Source organism: Panthera uncia, chromosome F2 (genome assembly GCF_023721935.1).
Source record: "Panthera uncia isolate 11264 chromosome F2, Puncia_PCG_1.0, whole genome shotgun sequence".
Lineage (NCBI taxonomy): Eukaryota > Metazoa > Chordata > Mammalia > Carnivora > Felidae > Panthera > Panthera uncia.
The window spans coordinates 53,069,116-53,089,227 of record NC_064812.1 but is presented as its reverse complement, the minus strand read 5'-3'; the positions used below and the strand labels follow the sequence as shown (position 1 = coordinate 53,089,227).

Genomic DNA, 20,112 nt, shown 5'->3' with positions numbered 1-20,112 from the left:
ACACCATTAAATTGTACACTCTAAATGGGTGAATTGTGCAGTGTGTGAATCATATCTCAATAAGGCTGCTACCAAAAATAAACTCCAAGAAATGTGAACATTAAAACATCAGTCATTTTCCAGGTCAATTTGAAAGAAATATGGCAAACCCAAGTGTAAATCTAGCTGGAATCCATAGGTTACTGCACGAAGCAGGATCACTGGGGGTGTCCACGGCCAACTATCATATTCTGAGACAACCTGAACATAATTCTGCGTGGATCAAGTGTCCCTTTTAGATTACCTTTCGTGTTCATGACTATCTGGAAGTGTGCACAGCAGTTAGTCACTGCACACGATGACAGATCCAATCAAATAGAAATCATATGCTTTCCATGTTGATTTCTTTTTCCACTGAATGGAGTTTTAGGACTTCTGAAATGAGGGATCTACTCAAACATGACCACCTGCCACTGCATATACTATGTCAGTGGAATGCCTAACTCAGCAATGTTTCTTCTATACCTATTGCACTGACAGAAGTTTTCATTAGGGCTGTGAGCAGGTTCTTAACATGGATGATGACATTCATAAGGCGGCTCAAACAAGTGAATTCTGATAATTCATGATGCATTTTGTCTGCTAACCTGAAGGCTTGTTCTAGCTAAAGTCACTCAGAAAAACTGACATAGAGTTCAATTTCTGGGCCACTGGGACCCTGCGGGTTGGGATATGCACCTGACAGATGGCTTGGCCCAACCCACAGCTGAGTTGAGGCATTGCTGAGAAGAGGTACAGGAAGAGGAATGTTCTTATTGTTTTGTTTTTTGTTTTTGTTTGTTAAAGTTACGCCCTTACAGTCCCTTCTAGGGAAAGAGTGATGACGCTGATAGCATATTCCCCTGCTATCTGGTAAATACAGGGACTTGGTAGCAGTGACTTGAGCAACCCAATTCCAAATTCACATCTGACTTTTAAAAACTATACTTGGAGGCAGGTAATCCGCTCACTGTGGGACTAGAATCATGAAGCTCAATTAGGGATTTTTAAATTTAAAAGAAATTTAAAGATGATCTACAAATCAACCCCACTTGATACTTGGACCCTTTTTACAATGTCTGTGACATTGTAGGTTATAAATACAATATCGAAAGGACTTGGTCAAACATAACAGTTAAACGTACTGAGCACAGAATGAATAACAGTGCCTAACATATAATAACTACTCTTTGAGTTGTGGTAGGGTCCCCTCCCTAAGGAAAGAAAAAACAAAACAAAACACAAACCTCAAGGCAACCTGGCCATACGCATACGTGACAACATCCCTCACGACCTTGTAACATGAGACCACTTAATCAGACTACATGTTTGTGTGTTACCATATATGGGAGACAAAGAAGTAGAAAACATATAGAAAGAAAAAAAAATTATGCCATGTGGCGTTCAGGGCTCAGTTCTTCAGGTACGAACCCAACTGAGCGGTGCCAGTACCAATAAAGTTGCTTTTTGGAAAGAAGTCTCGATGTCACCACTCTCTGTGTGAGAATCCTGCTACAGAGTGAATTAATTTAAAAAATTCAGAGTAGATTTGAAGATATTGCTATAATAAAGCTGCTCTCTCTCGCAGTCCCTGTGGACAAGGAAAGGAAGGAGTGGGATTGGGGATCACTCATGATTGGCGTGTGACCGCAGCAACCTATCACGCATACAAACGCCACCCAAGTAAACACCATTTCTATCCACGTTGCAATGGAAACAAACTAATAAACAAAACTTAGATCTGCTAATTGAGCCTATGCCAGAATTCCTTCCCTAATGAAGGGTCCCCAGAAGGCATTCATTTCTGTCTCTGGGAAATGCTGTTAGATTTGGGCTGGGGTAAGGAAGGTTCTTTTTCACCCAGCGACTTAGTAGCCTCAACCTAGTTGGAGTCCTGGTTCTAACTTCTAGGGCCATACAGACCAAGTCCAATAATTTCCCTACATGGCAACCTTTCGATGCTCAAAGACACATATTTAAAGAAGTTCCTCTTCTCCTGCCCTTGAGCCTCCCTTTCTCCATTTTAGAGAATATAGTTCTGAGTACCAGCTACCCTAACTCAAAAGAGCACACAGGCTGTAAGAAGAAGGGAGCTAGGCCCTGGCCAGGCCTGCTCACAAGAACAGAGCAGGCTGAGAGCTTATTCCAGCTGTAAAGCCCAACTCAGGAGAGTGGCCAAGCACAATGTCCAATGGACAAGGTAGCCTTGATCTCCTTTAGGAAACAGTCCTTATGTGGGTTTTGGTAATGGTGCTAGGGGGATGCTTGGGGACCAGATATCATAAGGAGACAAAGCTGTCAACAGGGAGCAACAGGCTGGTGAACCCAGAACAGTGTCATTATCACCCTGGGGTCTAGTCACACCTGCAGAATCTGGCCACTGGGCACTGATTCAGGGTAAGAGCCACAATTCTTGAGAAGACCTCCTGGCAACATGAAGACAGACCATGGTACCCAACATAGACGGTCAGTCCCACACATTTAGATACATAGGAAGAGAAAGAGCTGAAACTTGCAAGGTCAAGGAGTGAGTATCATGGGAATCTGGAAGTCATTCCTGAGACACCAGATCCTACACCTGGGTGGCAATACAGGCCACTTGGAACGCAACACTGGTCATCTCAGCGGTCAGCACTGGGTCAACACAATTGTCAGCATGGGAGCTTAAAATTCAACAAACAATTTAGCTAGTATGGAGCAAAACTGTATTGTGGGAAACGCATGGAAAAAACATGACTAGAGATGTGTTGCACTGCCCTGGGGGCTAGGTTTCAACATCTTTAGTACTTCCTGTTTCAGTGAGAACAAGCTCAGACTCGGGGAGGGCAAGATGATGCATGCAAGAGGAACAAGGAGAAGAAACAGGGGAGGCAGGAGGAGACATGCTGGGGGCCAACACTTTCATTTTTGAGTTGTTCTCTTGCAAGTGACCAACCTCAAAGGCAGTCTCTAAAAGAAGTAGCACTTTGTCACTGAAGAGTACAATAGGCTTATTCGTGTCAGTGCAGACACTATACTCTTATTTAGGAAAACCTGTGATCACAGGAGCTTTTTGCACCAGCTACACTGTACTATTGGGATATATGGATCTTATACTTGACTTAAACAAAATCTAAATTTCTTTCATATATGAGGATTCTAAGCCATACCTCTCCTACTGTCCTTCTGCAATTTCACTGGTGGTGGTGGTGGTGGTGGTGGTGAGGTGCTTACATCATCCCTGTGCCATTCCTGCCACTTAGATCTGGATCACTGAGGTAAAGGTCAAGATGTCCTCGAATTCGGTTTCTCTACTTTGTTATTACATTAGCCATCTCTCCTAACTTTGGGCCAAGCATTGGTACAGTTTCACCCAAGTGAGGCTGAATGTTGACTAGGACAGGATTTGGTTCAAATACCAGAAAACTTTCTCTAAGGAGAGAGCAATTTATTAATCAGTTCCCTCTGGATATACATACCAAACCGGTTATTAATCTAGCTAATTAGACATACCCCTATTTGTCCAAATGATAAATGTTAGCAGTTTGATATACTTTGGGTACAGAAAACCACAAATATATCTATAAATTAATGCATATTTCTTATTAATCCATCTGAATTTTTTAAAAAAATTTTTTAAATGTTTTATTTTATTTTTGAGAGACAGAGAGAGACAGCATGAGTGGGGGAGGAGCAGAGAGACACACACACACACACACACACACACACACACACACACACACAGAATCTGAAGCAGGCTCCAGGCTCTGAGCTGTCAGCACACAGCCCGACACGGGGCTCAAACCCACAAACTGTGGGATCATGACCTGAACCCAAGTCAGATGTCTAACCGACTGAGCCACCCAGGTGCCCCAATCCATCTGAATTCTATGATAAATTAGTAAATCATCAATAGAATAGAGATCAATCTCAAAGCACAGACACTTGCTTCCATGAAAATGTCAATATCCAGTCCTTCACAATAATCATGCAAGAAAATAATACCGAATATGCTCAATGGTTAGAGCAATTAAAAGGGTAGCTAAAGCCAATGTATATGGGTTATGATGTCCTGAACAATACTGGAAAACCATAATTTACCATGGAAGCTTCTTCCTCTCTCATCCCAGGATTCTCAATTCCCTCACTGCACTTCTCCCCTTGCTAAGCTCCCTTGCGTTTTCCAGCAATTTTTTTCTTGCCAGCTCTCCCAGCTGTGTCTCCGGTCTCTTCCACCCCCCAGCTGCTTTAGCTTACACTTCCAGCTTTCCCGGGATTTTCTGTGTTAACAGTTCTGGTTTTCATGCCATCTGATGTCTCCTGCCTCATTTCTCACACGTTCTAACAGCTGAAATCCTTCATGTATGTGAAGCAACAGTCCATTAAGAAAAGAGTGTTTTCAGGGAGTTAATTTTCTTTACTGAGAACAGAAAAATGGGAGAGGCAAGAAAGGAAAGTTCAGAGGTGCCAAAGAGAGGCGACTATGAAGATAAGATGAAAGCAAAAAAAGAAAAAAAAATCAAAAATATTTTAGGCCTCAGAAAGATGTACATATGACACTGGGATAATAATTCCTTCTGAAAATCCTCTTAAATGGTGTGGTTTAATAAAAATAATCCTCTTCCCAAGAAGAACATATTTTTCTTGAATTCTGGGGAACTGATGATAAAAATCCTTAAACACGTATCCTCATACTATCTACAATATACAGAACCCAGGTAAGCACACATACAGTTATAATACACACACCGAGTTATTAACAAATGACATTGTATGAGCAAAAGCCTTCTTTTCATAAGAACATTACCTGGAAAGAGGTCTAAAATGACACTATTTCCCATAAGCCTTATCTGTAAGCATGCACCCTAAGCCAGGCTTGGATTTGAATTCCTTGCCGTTTCAATATTAACAGAGAAAAAAACAAAATGACCAAAGTGCTCAACAGGAAAAAAAAAATTCTTTCTTCCTGGCAAAAAATCGAATAGTTTACAATATGCAAATTTAATGTATTTAAAGAAAGGTGCATGCTTCTCAGACATCTGAACATAAAGCAAGGTAGCACAAACACTAACAATAAAAAGATTAGTTTTGGGAACTTAAATGCTGCTTTGGTGAGCAGAAAATACATAAATTGACTCCTCTACTTACTAGTTAGTGAACTGGTAGTAAAATAAATAAAGACATCCTCCTTTAGGCACTGTAAATAAGCATGGAATAATAAACAGGGCAAATAAAGAAGTCAGCCATTCATTCATTCATTCATTCTTATTCACCTTTCAGCGTTATTTTCCTGCTAAAAACAAAAAGTAAACACTACTCCAGTCCCTTCCACTCTGTTTTATCTGAGAATCTGCCTTTTGCACTGGAACTTAAGCTGCCATTCATAGAGCCTAGAGCTTTGGCTTGTCTTTGCCTCATGATGGGTACCTGACTGTGTACCCGCTTGGCACACTTCACTGTCTATCACAGAGCCTCAGATCGGCCTTCAGACATTTCCTGGTGAGGGGTAATTTCTGTTCTATCTAGTCTTGGGATCATCCAAGAGATAGTGGAGTTGGAGGATCACTGATCACCAAGCCTTCCCAGACGTTGTTTGAAGGGGTGGGTACGTATGGGGTGAGGGAAGAGGGCATAGGCAAGGAAGACTTCCCCTTCCCCAGGAAGCCGAGGAAGGTGTGGGATCAAACACTAACTTGAGCTTTGCCCAGGAATGCTTTTGAGAAATCCCAAAATTCACAGAAATCCACTTCCTGTTAGAAGTCCTGGCTGCAGAGTAAGTTCAGGATAGAAAGAGCCATTCCGCCTATTATTAAGGTTCTGCAGAACTGGCTGTATTATTTATGCTGGCCTGAGGTGATGGCTCTGCCTGTGGAGTCAAGAAGGGGGATACATCTAAGCTCTGGTTGTCCTCCTGGCAGCTTTCCACATTATTAAAGATTGCTGTCTGTAAAGTGTCTTACAGGACACTTTTAAAGGAACGCATTTTAAAGGAATGCATAAGGGTGTGTGGTGGGGGCAGGTGGGTTAGCATTTTGCAGATGGATCCTATAGGACCCAGTAATTCACAGTGCCCCCTTCTTTCTGTATATGATATATATATATATGCATGTATATTACAGACCATAAGTCTATATCCACCTCTCTCTGTATACATGTACATAAATAGAATACATATTTTCTATATATGCAGAGGGAGTATACACACTCAGACACATTTGACTTCACTCGGAGACTTTCAACACTGCCTATAGATAGCACGCCAGAACTGTGTCACTGGTATACTCATGTGGCCATTCTCTTACAAACTGAGGTAGGTTTTATGAGATGCTATCGTATGTATGACATTTCAATCTTTTCTCTGATGGAAAACAACTACTAAATGACCAAAGTTGACCTTTCGAGAAATTCTGAGACACTTAGTGAGATGTAATGCTCAGTATCCCAGAGAAAGTCAAGGAGATTCATTTGAATGGAAATAATGTGTGACCTAATCATGTATGCTTAAGCACACTAGCAAGAGCCTTGCGACTGTCAATGCTCTATTATGATTTGTGAACATGGTGCGTTTAGAAGAACTGAAGGCATCATGATGGTCTCTGATCTACTAAGCTGCATCTTCTCTGCGGGGTGGCTATACTTGGAATACTGGACTTTGCATGTGTAAGCATGACCATGTGCTGCCTTTTTAGCCTGTTATGGGTTGAAATGTTGTTCCCAAGGGTCAGCCCCCAGAAGGGCTGAAGTCCTAATCCCCAATACCTCAGTATGTAACCTCATCTGGAAATGTGATCATTACAGATGTAATTAGTTGAAGTCATAATGGAGAAGGGTGGACCCCTGATCTAATGTGATCAGTGTCCTCATAAAAGGGGGAGACTTGGATAAAGAGAAATGTATACAGGGAGAATGCTCTGTGAAGACAGGAGGTTCGCAGCCACAGTCCAGGGACGTACCAGCAGCTTAAAAAGAGGTGTGGAACAGACAGAACCTTTTCCTGCGCCTTCAGAAGGAGAATGCCCTGCTGACACTGTGATCTTATATTTATAGCCTCCAGAACTGTGAGATAATCCACCCAGTCTGTGGTACTTTATTATGGCAACCCTAGGAAACCAATACAGAGCCAGGGCATGGAAAAAATGGTCAAGTTCTCTAATATGGAGTCCTGACTTAAATGCACAGAGGTGAGGGTGAGCAAGGCAGTGGTCATTACTCTGCATTTCTCATATCAAGAAGGTTTACACATCAGCCCAGCTGCTATACCAGAACTATTTCTTAATTATATAAATTCAAGTGAACATTGAAGTAACAGGGATGTTCACATAACTCGTGATACAATCTCAAAGAGGTAATCTGTATTTTTAAATGCTGTTTTCAGAAATAGATGAAGGGAACAGTCACCGAAACAATATGAAGTAGAATTAAAGAGAAAACTTTCAATATTTTTTTTAATTGTGAGGAACATTTTGAAGGGGCTCCTTAAGAATCTGGACTGATCAAAACTCCTAAGGTATTTTTGACTTCATTGGGACGTATTATATTTAGACTGATATGACAGATCATTTACTTTTTCTTTGACTCCTGCCCTTGCTTAATTTATGCTTTTCTTTGTCGTTGAAAAGTCCCTCAAAATTCATGCTTAAAAGCCTGCTCTGGTTCCCCGTCCAGTGTTCTACTGTGTAGCACCTGTGCCTATTTCAGAATTGGATTAATATAATTTTAGAGTTAAAAGCAAACCCACAATATTTCGGCCCAACTAATTTTGGCAATAAGAAAACCAATGCCCAGCTGTGATGACACAGCTCTTTAGGGTCTGAGCCATGAACAGAACCCAGGTCCCTTTTCGTTCATTACCTTTCTGTAGTGGTGCCCTCATCATGTCTTATGTGTCGAACACATGTCTACCTGTGTTGTGTTGTCCCTAATCAGCTGATTTGGCTTCAGGGACGGTGTCTCTTTTTGTTTGTCTAGAAATCTCATCCAAAGACTCTGCTACACTGCCATATCCAGAACAGGCATACCAAAATGCCTGTTTAAATATGTATTATTTATGATCTAGCTAAGTTTCTGTAATAAGATACTAGCAATGGAGAGTTCATGACTGCCCTTTAGCATGTTGTTATTTTAAGTCCCTTCAATTTACTTAATATCTAGAACATATGTCCACTAACCTGCCTTGTATAACTAATTGGCATTATGTACAACCCAGGTTTTATTTTCTTTATTGTTTTGATTTCCAGACCAATGGCATTTTAAGTGAGACGTGAAATACGGGCTCTGCTACCGTGGCCCTTTGTCTGTCTGGTCAAAGAAGGAACATAAACCCATCTAATTGATCAAGTAGAAGGGAAAAGGAAGAGGGAAGAAAAAAATGAGAGAAAAAGAGAAGAAAAAAAACCCCCAGGCTTTCAAGACTGTGAACTCCTTGGAACAAAGACACAATCTCTATTATAGTTGATAAAAATCACCAGGAAACAAATGTTCCAGGAGGTTGTATCTTAGCATATAACACAGAGACAGCTAAGGCAATTTCCATATCAATCTGCCCAAATGGAAAAACTGGTGTCACCTACAAGCCTAGAAAGAAACAAATATGTCCCCTGAACCTAACTGTGAGAGCCAGAAGCAAGAAATACAGAAGCAGCTTCCTCATGGCAGAATTGCATTTTTTTTTTTTTTTTGGTCTGCCATCAACAGGTATTACCATGGTAACTATCCTGTAGTTAAGAAGTAGTAGAGGTAAGGAAATCTATACAAAACCACCATACAGGAAAAAATAAGAAAAATGTGCTGTAGCAAAACTAACCTCAGACCTAAAAGAATGAGCAACAAGAGACTTTCTTGGCCATTTGTCAGATCTTTATGTTGTTTGAAAGGGATGCTGCAGGGGGAGGGAGGGTCTCAGCCCAGGAGCATATTCCTTGGAGGAAGCAGGGAACTCTCAGCGGGGACCGTTGTGGCTCGCGATTTTATTTCAGGTGCTAATCTATACGCCCATTCCCATGTGCACATTGTAGCTTTCTGAAGATGCTGTGGGGAAGGTTACAGCTGAGAAGTGTTGTGTCTGGAAACTGCTAAAAACTGAACATCTATCAGTGAATGACTTCCTTACTGTACTTCTAACTCCTGCAGGGAGTATATTTAGTGACATTTTCTCTGCTTTAGCCTTCAGATAGAGAAGCTGGGTTTGCATGCTATGAATTAGTGAAACAGTTGATAGTATTTCTTCATATGAACAAATATAACCAATACCTGTAAAGCCAGTGTCAGGAAATCCCTCAGAGCCTGGCTAAAGCAGAACCCCATAGCTACAATCGTTCCTTCATTGCTCATGGCTTCTGATAACACCCTCTCTATGTTTAGCATCATGAACGAGGAGACAACTATTTCTGAAATTAAATTCTACATTTTTATTTTGTAAGCTATTGTTGGTTCGCCCCCCTCAAAGGGCACAATCTATCCCCTTTTATGTCAAGATTTTTGTTGTTCAAATGACCACTCCACTCAATAAGTGACATGAATTAATATACTCTGCTAACTTCTATGATTCTTCCAAGTTAGGACAGCTGACAAAACAAGTTTTTGAAGGGTAATGTCTGAAAGGTTTAGCTTGAGAGACAAATCAGTGTGGTATTAAGGATATTCTGCTAAGCCAGGCAGACATCAGACTGTCGTACACAAGAGACAGCTGAGATGTGAGCAGATAAGGCTCTGAGACCTAACTACCTCTCTTGCCTGTTTGTGAGACTCGGTATCCCCTTTCATAAAGAGGTGTAAGCACTCCCTCCTTCAAAGGGTTGATATGAGGCTCACATAAAATAATGCGACGAAAGCGTTTTGTTCATAAACAGTAAATAAGAGCGGATGTTGGAAATACTATTGTCCCTTGTTTTTCAAGCTTTCTGCAGTGTTAATATTACTTATCACATTTTTGATGCTAAGTAGACCACAAAATTTTCACATAATGTTCTTGGAAGAAGATCTCTTTCCTTATCATTCTTAGGAGGTGCTTATCTGATTTGGATTATCCAGTCTTCTATTAGTTCCTTTTCTTTTACCTTTGTTTTCAGTCTGGCAGATTTGTATCACAGGCACGGGTGTGTGTGTGTGTGTGTGTGTGTGTGTGCACGCGCGCGCACGCGCGCAAAGGAAGAAGGGGTAAAGGAGGAAGACAGAAAAGAGGGAAAAGCGAGAGGAACGCATGAGTTAAAGGGGGAACGTTTTCCTTTCCATTCCACAGATAGGCACCCATCTCCGCTAGTCTGTTCTTTTATCTGCAATTGGTAAGTGGCTAGCACTAAGTTACTGGTGGCCTAATACACTCTTCAGGAGAAGCAGTTCTGGGGATGACACTAATTTCTGCAACCAACTCTCAGCTCATGGTGCTCTGCTTCTCCATTCTCATGGTGAAGGGCTTTGCCAACTGTAGCTGAAGATGAAGAAATCCTATTTCTCAAACTGTAACACGTACATCTTTTTAACGGTAAGATACACCTTCTATCTTTTTTGTTTGCTTCTTTTATTAAAAAATAGAACAGCTCTCTCTCTTTAAAATGTTGCCCCTTTGTTTCTGAGGGGTTTTGAATTCTCGCCTCCCCATTATCCCTTCCATTTATCTCCTGCTTTCCCTGTTCCTTCCGTCCTGCTGTTCAGCACATTCACCTACTGACCAAGTCTCATGGGTTCTACCTCCTTGAATGTTTGTTACAGTAAATTTTCAGTTGTTATAATACCTGCGTATTGAAAAGGTTCACAGAATACAAAAAAAAAAAACCTACTATGAAAAATGAAAAGTTCCTTTTTACCTTATTGCCCTAATCCCATTTCCTATCCTACAGGTAAGCACACTTAGAATTGAGTAAAACACTTAAAAAAGCCTGGAAAGATATAAAAATCTAAAGTTTTTTTCTTTCTTTGCTACATATTTGGTAACATAAAGCATCCCTACAGTAGGCATTTTTCAACAGTTTCATTGTACTCATTTGCTGTATGTTAGAGAACTTCTCATTCTAGCACATATGGAGTTATCTCATTAAAAAAAATTTTTTTTTAAACGTTTATTCATTTTTGAGAGAGAAAGCATGAGCAGGGGAGGGGCAGAGATAGAAAAGAGACACAGAATGCAAAGCAGGTTCCACGCTCTGGGCTGTCAGCACAGAGCCCGATGTGGGGCTTGAACCCACAAACCATGAGATCATGACCTGAGCCAAAGTCAGACACTTAACCGACTGAGCCACTCAGGCACCCCTAGAGTTATCTCATTTCTTTTAATACCTACAGAGCATTCAATGGTATGGAGATACTATATTGGGGCATTTCCATGCCAATGGATATTTACATTGTTTTTGGTATTCCTCAATTAGAAACAATGTTATATGATTGCTCTTGCCTATATATCTCTGGTTGTGAGTGAGGATATTGATAGGACAGATTCACAGACATGGAATTGATGGGTCAAAGGGCACGTGTACTTTTCATTTCATTCTCCCTCTCCTCACTGACCTAAAGCCAATGTTGTATTAATATACTGTCTATGAGGCTGTAAAAAAGAATGTACTTCTCTGTTTTGTTGGGTTTTACCACCAATCAGATTAATTTATCTTAATACCTTCTGGCATTCTTGGGTATCTTTGTCTGCTAATGGTATATCTGCCTGGCTTTCCAGTGCTGCTGTGGATTTGTTGGTCTCTCTCTCTCTCTCTCTCTCTTTTTTCAATTTGATGAGAGAAGAATAAAGTAACACCTTATTTACTTGATCAGACATCCAAGATCCATAAGACTTCTTGCCTGGACAAGGTCAACAGGTTCCTAACTCTTCTTGACTCCTTTATATTTATCCTCCACAGCTGACCAAGTGACTTACTAAAATGCAAATATAGTCACTTAATTTCTTTGCTTAAATTCCTTCAGTAACACACTAATGCTTGGTGGGCATTACAGTTTGCATTTTCTCTCCTAAGAAATGGATGTTGATGTCTTAATCTCCAGTACCCCAGAATGTGACCTCATTTGGAAATAGAGTCTTTATAGAGGTAATCAAGTTAAAATGAGGTCATATCCAATATGACTTACAAAAAGAGGAAATTTGGACACAGAGACAGACATGCATGGAGTGAAGATAAAGTGAAGAAGCACAGGAAATGCATCATGTGACGACAGAGGCAGAGAGTAGAATCAGGCTGACCCAAGTCAAAGACTGTCTGGGGATACCAGAACTAGAACTAGCAAGGAAAGGTCTTTCCCCTACAGAATTCAGTAGGAGTGTGAACCTGCTGACACCTTGATTTGGAATTTCAGCCTCCAGAAATGTGCGATAATGAATTTCTGTTGTTCCAAGCCACCCAGTTTGTACTACTTTGTAATAGCAGCCACAGGAAACTAATGCAGAGGGCCAAGTTCAACCTCCTAGATACCTCACATAGCACCTCTCATGCAGTGTGGCTCACTGCCTCCGTATCTTCCTTCCAAACCTTCCTGTGAACAACACCCTACTGCCTTATGTCTCACGTGAAAAGATGCTTCCTACCTCCTTGACTCTGAACCTCCTTGCTTCCGAACACACTGGTCCCTCTACCCAAATGCCGTTCTTCATGCCTGCATGCACTGCTAATGTGCCTCAGCTGATCTCCCAGGGCCACTTCCTTCAGGAACTGTTTTGGACATCCCCCTTCTCTGCCAGGCTTCCCAGGCATATCTGACTGTCCCGTGAGTCCCCTCTGTGCTGTATTCAGAGCATCTGGACATTATTTTGTAGCTGTTGTTTACACACATCCATCTCCCTCTTCTCTGCTGTGAGCTCCTTGAGGGGAGACCCATTACCTTAGCAGCAAAGTCCCTACATAAAGAATGTCCAAAATGGTATTTTTCTCGGTAAACAGTACACAGTGCCATGACTACAGCAATTTATCATAGACTTTATCTTATTAAACATGTCTTGTGGAAAGAGTGGAGGTTGACTGCAAATCTGATGCACACAACAGATAATGACCGAGGAGTACTTTCCCACATATGAATATGTGACTGCGTTCGGGCTTGCCATTATTTTTTATGAGATTCATTCTTTTAATCTGTCACACTTAGAAACTTGAGATGATTGCTTCCTTCATTAGAGTCTTCATTAGAAATAGAAAGTATATCAGTGCTTGCCTAGGGCTGGGGCGGGGGGGGGGGGAGTGCCGAAGATGGGGACATTGTGTGACAGTGAAGGAACGAGGGGTTTCCTTTTGGAGTTATAAGAATGCTTTGAAGTTGACTATGATGATGTTGCAAAACTCTGTGAATATACTGAAAGCCACTAAACTGTATAGTTTATTTTTTATTTTTTAAAATGTTTATTTTGAGAGAGAGAGAGAGAGAGAGAGAGGGAGGGAGGGGCAGAGAAAGAGGGAGAGAGAAGCCCAAGTAGGCTCCCCGTTGTCAGCACAGAGCCCGACATGGGGCTCAAACTCACGAACCGTGAGATATGACCTGAGCCAAAATCAAGAGTCGGACGCTTAACCGACTGAGCCACCCAGGTGCCCCTAAACTGTATAGTTTAAATGAGCGAATTGTAGTACATGCGAATTATAACTATTTAAACACATTAAAAAAAAAAAAAAGCATGATACATTTAATTCAATCCAGTCTGCAAGAACTGTAGTCAAAACAAGTTAACTCTTTAGTTGCCAAACATCTGCATAGATAAGTTAAATCTTCTGCACTAATTCAAGAGAAAACAAACAAAAACCATATCCTGTGAAGTTTACAACATCCTAAAGAAATCACGACAGACACCGGGACGTATCATACCAGGCCCGCACACTCTGACCATCCTGTTGCCAACATACAGCAACTTCATTAGGCCTCGGAACTTCTTCTTTACCTCTGTATCATATTAGAGATATATTTAGTTCAATAAATACAAGAACAAGGAAGGAACCAAAATGATGAATGATAGCCAAGAAGGGAATTACTCAAATCTACCAAGTTTTAGATAATGGAGGGGAAATCAGTTATGTGTTGAATCCAATGACCTCTGTACTAAATCAAGACGGTAACATTTGTCAGGATGTCAGGCAAAAGAACACAGTATCTTCAACACTTGCCAAACTGTTCAATATTTTCTGAATAGACAAGGCAAAGAATGACAAAAGCAGACATCTTGGCACTTACTCATATACTATTTGTATTTACCACCTATGATGCAAATGCCAGTCACATTTCCCCAATGAAATTTCAAATTCTAGAAGACAGAGAAGGTATGGGGGGCCTGGGTGGCTCAGTCGGTTGGGCGTCCGACTTCGGATCAGGTCATCATCTCATGGTTTGTGGGTTCAAGCCCCACATCGGGCTCTGTGCTGACAGCTCAGAGCCTGGAGCCTGCTTTGGATTGTGTCTCCCTCTCTCTCTGCCCCTCCCTAACTCACGCTCTCTCTCTCTCTCTTTTTTCCTCTTTCTCAAAAATAAATAGTAAACATTAAAAGGCAGAGAAGGTAGCTAATGAGCATTCTCTGCTCTCACCATTCCATCCCCAGAGCATTCAGCAAAGAGTTAACAATTGCTTTATGGGGCACAGGATACAGCCATCTTAGAATCTCATTGTACTAAAGGGATTTTTTTTTTTTCCTTTTTAGTAACTAACACTGTTTTGGAGCAAATGTGATTTACTACATGGAATAAAAAATCTATGTAATAAATGACTCCATAATTGATTGTTACTGTTTTGAGGCCCCATTTCTAAGGACTTTATTTGGGAGAAACGTAGGCTATAAAAAGCCTTCAAGATCAATAGGTTGTTGGCTCATGAACGTATCTGAGCATGACTCAATGAGCAGGATTCCACTGGGTCCACCCAGATTGACATACTCTACAAGTTCAGCTTTGAAAACTACCTCAGAACTAAATCCATTTTAGAGAGCACTTTTAATGTAACCACAGAGATGTGCATCATGGAAAGGGAGGGAATAATTACGCTCTGCAGCATGTCCTTATATAGGTCACATACTCCAAAAATGATACTCTTTGCTATTGAAATCTGATGATTAGTTACCAAGTTCAAGACCTATCTGGAAAACATACAGGTACACGTAATCAGCGAAGATAAGTTATAGAGAGAACCATGCAAATATATGAATACCCCAAAACATTCCCAGAGTTCAATGCAATAAAAAAAAAACACCTCTCACACACATTCACAAAGAGATACTCAAGTGTGCCACTTCTGAAGGCTCCTCAGTTCCTATGGAGGGACTTCCCAGCCCTCTGTAACCTCCCTTCCACACAATCACCTTCCCTGTGCCTCTGCTGATACCATTCACGCCAGGAATTTTCTCTCCCCTTCTCTCCTGGCCACTTAGTTCCAAGTACTGAAGGTCCTTCTTTTGTCCTTAGATTCTGCTCCTTCTGTCTTTTCCTTCTGTCCTTAGATTCTGCTCAGCTCATCTGGCATCAAGTATTATCTTACCTGTCCTATATCGGGAGTGAATCCTTTCTCTACACAGTTGAAGTAGATAACACTCTGGGTTTTTCCTGGGTCTTTCTAATGGGTGACTGGAGAAAGCACGAATGAGGTATCCTAGGCTCAGCAACTCCTTTCATCCTCTAGGGAGTGGGGCTGACCTCTGGGAAGATGTGTTTTCCTCTGATCTTCACGCCATAGTTTGAAGCCCGCAGAAAGCCCTGTCCCTGCCAGTGTGGCCTGCACTTACTTCTGAGTTTTGGTATCAGCACAACAAAAAACCCTGCACTCCAACCTGAGCTTTACTAGTAACAAAAGTGATATTTAAGTCTTACCTGCCAATTATTTAACCCTATCTCTTATTTTTTCAGAACTTGGAAGGGTCTGAGAGGTTTCACTATTGTGGTTTTTATCAAAGACTCCAGCCGCATTCATATACATGAGAGTGTGTGCGTGTGCATGTGTATAGATATAGATAGCTTAAAAAATGGATGTGAGGTTGTGTACCATGTCCCTGCCTGGACATAATTTTGCGTCATGTCTCATAAGTCTTTGCCACCCAGGGCTTCACCACAATGCCCAGGGTATAGTAGAAATAAGCTCAGATGGGGTTAATACGAATACATCATCCAATTTATATAGAAGATTAAAAGCAAAACTTAGGACTACAAATACCTGTGAGTCTAGCTAATGGTTATGACTTTATTAATGCATTTTTGGTATCATTTAGCAGTGTTAGCATAAAGTTAATACAGGCAATTAATAAATGCTAAACACTGTGATCCTGCAGAGTAAATTTAACAGCACACAGAGCAAGAAGAGAGAATAAAATATAAGGCATATACTGATTTTTTTCATCAAAACCCACAAGATCTCATTTCAACAAAACCCTGTCATTGAATTTACAGCACATCTAAGAGTGAATTGTATGTGGGGTGTATGCAGGTGTATCCATATCTAATTTCCAAAGCAGTAATGGTAATCCATCATAAGCCAAATTTTCATTTACCTGCACCTTACACCTTCCTATAATATATTACGTTATCCTTTGCTTGCTTTTACATAAAAAGCCTCACATAGACATATAAAGCTACTAATGTGCAATGTTACTGGGGAATAACAATTTGATTCTCTAAGTGTATGTTTGTGTCCTCCATGAAATAACAAAAGTAAATTAAATGCAGAAGTGATTACAATTATGTAAAAAAATACAACTTTAAAGGTCAATTAATGTGATAAATGACTAATTCCTATTCATTTTTATTTTTTGGCATGCAATCTCTTTTTTACTTACATATGCATTTATTGAATGCTAACTGGATGCTAGAACCAACAAACATATGGTACTAATGAGCAGTCTTGTAACGCAATGATAATGCTAGTAAGGACTACTTATAGAAAGCCCTCTTCAGTTTTCAAAGATGTGTCATGCATTTTTCTTTAACTCTCACAGTATCCCCTGAAACAGGGTAAACATTATCATATTCACTTTACAAGTGGGGAAACTGAGGCTCAGAGAGGTTCAGTGATATTCCTAAGAATTGGCAGGGCTGGTACTCCATTTCAGATTGCTGATTCCTAGTGGTTATTCATTTGGAGAATCAATAGTTACTGAGCACCTACTGGCTAATAAAAAGCACGTTGGTGCTGGGTTAAAGATGGTCCCTAGCCTCTCCCTAGGTCATCCTATTTGACATAGGATCAGTCATCGACATGCATATGACATATTCAATGTACTATTTTAATTTTATATATGGGTAAAAACACAAATAAGCTTGCAAATATTTTTCCTATAAGAGCAAAGCTAGGGAAGGCTGCTTTAAAATTAATACAGCTTAATCGTTTACTTTAGAAATTAAAAACATGTTTCATTGTTACTCCTCAATGCTCAAATTCAAATGATAGTGTTTCAATTAAAATTGAAACTCCAAATTAAAAGTATCCTTTGGCATTTTTAAATGAAGCATTTAATCTATCAAATGAATGAGAATTTAATCACATAAATTAGTCTACCTCATTCATGTACCAAAGTGTCAAAATTTATCTAATGAAACAAACTTGGATTTAAACATTCACAGGAACGGTGACGGGAATGTTGCCGGAGAAGACCCTTTTTGATGTTCCATTTTGGGTTTTCACATATCCGAAATCACAGGGAAGCACTCTGTAGCTTTCAAGCCACAATTTTAATGTGAGATTGCCTCTTCATAAGTGCAGTGGTCATAAAATGTCAAAGTATGAGAGAGAAGACCCGTGTTTAGTCCTAAAATGAAAAGGAATGGCATCCCCATTGCTTTTTATCTATCTTTGCCCATAAATTTATCAATAAGTGGTAAATACATTTGGATTTAAGGCAGGTTCCCTGCCAGGCAGGAATAAAGACCAGCAAGCATGATGTAGAGAAACCCAATGAAGCAAGGAAAAAAGGAGTGGAGGTAACTGAGTCAATCGGCCAGTGAGCTGACCCCACAAGCGTGGCCTCGCTCTCGCTGATCAGCTGGCAGAACACAGTAGAACTTGCGCTCATTACAAAGAAACAGCGACCTCCACCTCATACCTTCACGGGTTATCAACCTTCTGGAATTGAACAAGGAGAGAGGTGCACCCAAGTGTGCTGTACCTGTCCATCCCTTCCACCACCTTCTTCCTCTAGAGGACTGTAACTTTATATTTGCCTTATGGTTTCCTTGTCTTGAGATGAAGTCCATCTACGGTTTAAAAAACTCTTAATAAATGCAGCATTATATCTCAGTGTGTATTCCCTGTCAATCTGTGAGCTACCTCTGATATTGTCTGAATGCTGGGGTAGGTAATTGTGATGCCAAGGTTATCACAAGCCCAAGTATCATGCACGGTGCCTGAGGGCATGGCTCTCTTAGGTAAACTGAGCACAGCCACACTAGAGTCCCTGTTAGATGTGATGAGAGGGAAGGAAAAATGAGAACACAGTGAAGTCCTAATTTATATAAATCACTGTCAGCTGCCCTTTAAAAGACCACTTAAGCTTTTTCAAACCATCAGGTCCCAAATTGCCACATAAATTATTACAGAATGGTACATCTACTTATGCATTTCTCTATTTGTATTGGATTAATTAATTGGATAAATCTTCTGTTCAACTTTCCCACCTTCTTTGGCTTATCAGACACAGACAAGATTTTGGCAACCCAGAAAAATAAAAAACAGAAGAGGGGTAATTTACAAAATAATTTCATTCCAGAGTTCATGTTCAAACCTGTCATTAGGAACACAGAATGCTTGTTCTCATTGGAATGAGTAAATGAAAGTTATTTACATTCTTAGGACAGGTCATAACATTTATAAAGTTAAATAACTTTGTGGAAAATAAAGAAACCAATGAACATTAAGACCCTGCTTATCTATCGTATTCTGAAATTTCCTTTGCTCTTTAATTTTATAGAAATATTTACAAAGTTGCCATCGGCAAAGAAACACCGTAATACACCATTTTCAGTTATTATATCAGATATGCAGTTCCATGTTTCAAAACAGCCTCTATATGCCATTTTAAAAATTATAAAATATTATCTATTTTTATATCCTTGGCCATGTCCTCATTGTTGAGGCAAGTAGTTTCCTCATCTTCATTTTGAAAACACTGTGCTGTTATGAATATCTGCATGACTTCAGCACATTTTTCTCAATGATATGAAGTCATGATCTCATACGATAGAAAATATGGCATCCAGGAAGACCCATTTATTCATAAAGATTGAGATTACTCTTCCTTCCCTCAGCTCACGAGAGCACCTGAGTGACAAGGCTGATACCAGAAAACCGAACAATTGTACAAGATGTACAATTAACGAGTGTATTGCCTCCAATATGGCTGTGGCTGTTGTTACTGTTGCTGCTGTTGTTGTTATTATTGTAACATCAACCACCACTACCACAATTTCCTAAGCATCTATCACCTGCCAGGTGCTCTGCAAATATTATTCCTATCCTTTACAACTTTCATAAAGTAGGGATTAATATTCCCCTTTCACGTATGAAGATGAGCTAAGGCGCCCATCGAAGGCTACACAATCTCTATCAGAGCCACACTTGTAACAGAAGCCTCGATCTCTTTGTTCTGCCCCAAACTGCCTAGTTCTCAGAAAAAGATGACTGGAAGGGACTATCAACCTGCTAAAATCTATTCACTGAAGACTTGAAAGTGATTTTTATGTGAGACCTTGTAGGGAGACTTTGTGGGGCACCCTCCAGCGTGGGTGGCAGGTCCCGGGGGTGCCACTACCACAGGTGGATGGAACAGTGAAATGGTAATACAGGGCTAGCAGTCACCTTCGCTGCGCCAGACTGCCTGACCCACAGGGTATTGAGACAATAGTTTAGCTTAATGTCCTCAACCACTCGCTTTCCTTCTCTAAGTACTTCAGCTATTTTGAAGTCTGATGGTGGGTGGCATTTTTCTCTAAATCAGAATGTAAAATCATCCTTAATGTGACAGTAATTGAGCTACATTGCTTCTTTACATGTCTGATCAAAATATAGCTTTGAAAGTCTACAGATAATTAAATTTTCAGGAAGTATTTGGAGAAGCTTATTAATATATTACATAATCATTAACCAAAGAAAAATATTAATCTTTAAGATCACCGTTCAGCACAGGGAACTATTATTCTTGGGATTATTTTGTGTGAACAAGCTCAAATCCT

At 40.3% G+C, this 20,112-nt stretch overlaps 1 protein-coding gene and 1 long non-coding RNA gene across 2 annotated transcripts in view; one reads left to right on the top strand and one right to left on the bottom strand.

Annotated features, from left to right (window-relative positions):
* Positions 1-20,112, bottom strand: part of PAG1 (phosphoprotein membrane anchor with glycosphingolipid microdomains 1) — a 142,831-nt gene that overhangs the window by 64,276 nt on the left and 58,443 nt on the right. The window lies entirely within an intron of this gene.
* On the top strand, positions 6,880-8,830 carry LOC125924833 (uncharacterized). Its single transcript, XR_007458590.1, has 2 exons — positions 6,880-6,967; positions 8,235-8,830. It is a non-coding gene; the product is annotated as an uncharacterized LOC125924833 (long non-coding RNA).